This window comes from Elephantulus edwardii, unplaced genomic scaffold, assembly GCF_000299155.1.
Source record: "Elephantulus edwardii isolate Elephantulus edwardi_28Jun2011 unplaced genomic scaffold, EleEdw1.0 scaffold00344, whole genome shotgun sequence".
Lineage (NCBI taxonomy): Eukaryota > Metazoa > Chordata > Mammalia > Macroscelidea > Macroscelididae > Elephantulus > Elephantulus edwardii.
This window is the reverse complement of record NW_006400094.1, coordinates 1,596,750-1,598,788: the sequence shown is the minus strand read 5'-3', so window position 1 is coordinate 1,598,788 and position 2,039 is coordinate 1,596,750.

The following is a 2,039-nucleotide window of genomic DNA, read 5'->3' as shown; positions in this document are numbered from 1 at the left end:
ATACTGGGAAGACTCTTTATGTTGTGGATTAGGACTACTAAAGTTTTTCCAAGCTTTTCTTGAATGACGTTTACAGTCCTTGGTTTTAGTCCTAGGTCCATGATACGCCTTGAGTTGGTTTTTGTATATGGAGGAACTCCAATTTCTTAATATTGAAGTATAATCCTCCTATCATTTTATCATTCCATTTACGTATTTTTAAAAGAAAAATAGTATTTTTGCTTCTGTCTTATGATTGCTTACATACATGAAAAGACATCGCCCACAATGTCATCACACCTCCCTGTATTAGCCATTACTCCTTTTGCAAACATAGCCTTTCCTTGAAACCAGCTTCTGCTTTTGTGTTTAGTGGAAATTTTGTTCCACTTTCCCTCCTTTCCTAACATTGATTCTATCTGTGTGTATTTTTTTTATCATGCTCAAGATATATGCAAGATTTACTATTCAAGTACTTGACACATACACAACTGACTAACCTTCTTTTAAGGATCACAGAAAAATGTACATATCGGTAATAGTCTTGGTGGCAAAATGAGCAGAGCTTAGTAAATACCACAAAACGAGGACATGATAAATGTTGACAGTTTCGAGTTTCAGTGTGTTGTGTATGTGTAAAAATTCAATACTATATTAATCGGAGTTTGGTATAGGCTGTCACATTCACTTTTCATCTGGAAGCTGCTATGCTTTCCAGGTTCTTTAAAAAGCCCAGAATGTTTACAATCCGGAGATCCAAAATAAACATATGACACTTTTTTGGAGGGGCAATGTCATTTTCCTCACAGATGCACAATACGTGGTAAGACATTATTTACCTTGAGGTACCTTTGGAAAAAAAAACAGCGTGGTGAAGGAATTACATTATTATTATATTCTCTAGTAGATAAGGTCAGTCCTGGCCATTATGCAAATATCAAACATTTCCTAGCAAAATGCAATTAAGCTGTTCTTTCTCTTGCTGTGGATAAACTTGGGCTTCTTCTGCAAATATTTTTTTTATGAATTTGGTACTTGAAAGAGCAAGTGAAGGAGCTTTAAATATCACATCAAATGAAACACGTCATTTATAAATCTACAAGAAAGATGGCAGTGATGAGGGAGGTGCAAGGAGGGTGAGTACAAATGAAAAGGGAAGTGGAGTCAATGAAAGGGAAATAGATAATCATAATATATCTATTGCTATATAATATATAATAAGGGATTGATCAGACATTGTCATTTGAGTACACTAATAAATTGTGAATGAAACAAAAATCAAAATGTGGACGAATGACTGAATGAAAAACCAATCTGATTTGTAAACTGTCACTCAGGTCATAAAAAATAAAATTCATTGAGGCGCAGACCTGCTTTGCCTCCCTTAAGGAGATTTACAGTCAATTCTATTGCAAATGATAAAAGACAGGTCTTGCTTTATGCCAAATCTCAGCATACATACATACACAGATGCAAAATCTTTATTGCAGCGGGTTATGAAACATCCAGTCATAGTGACTGACCCAAGTCAACTAGGGAAGTAACCAGCAAGTAGCTAACCTCCTCTTTCTCCTTTGGAAATACCGGGTGGGGTAGAACTGCCAAGTCTTCAATAAGCAGTCATGTGATTATTGTACCACAAAGCTTCCTTTCAAAACCAATGCTGTTCATCCCCAAAATACCTTTCCTGGAACAAACGTCACACTCAACAAATGAATTTTAGAAAATTCCTCATCTACTCATCCACTTTTGACGGAATCTTCCATGCAGGTCAAATGTAGACATAAAACACAGAGGAAAGAACCAAGCTACCACCATCCTGAAGAGCAAACATTACTGAGAAATCTGTGAGAGGTACGGGTGGAAAATGTGTATGTGAAATATGATAAAGAGAGGACGGTAAGTGGTTTTGATTTGGAGTCTGAAATGTGTATTTTATGGGATCCACTGTGTCACCTGGGAGTATCACAAAATGAGCATTAACCAAAGACGTTGGAATGGATTTACAAGGGAGAAGCTGATAAATGCGTACTATGATCTCCAGAGAGAAAGGATTGTGT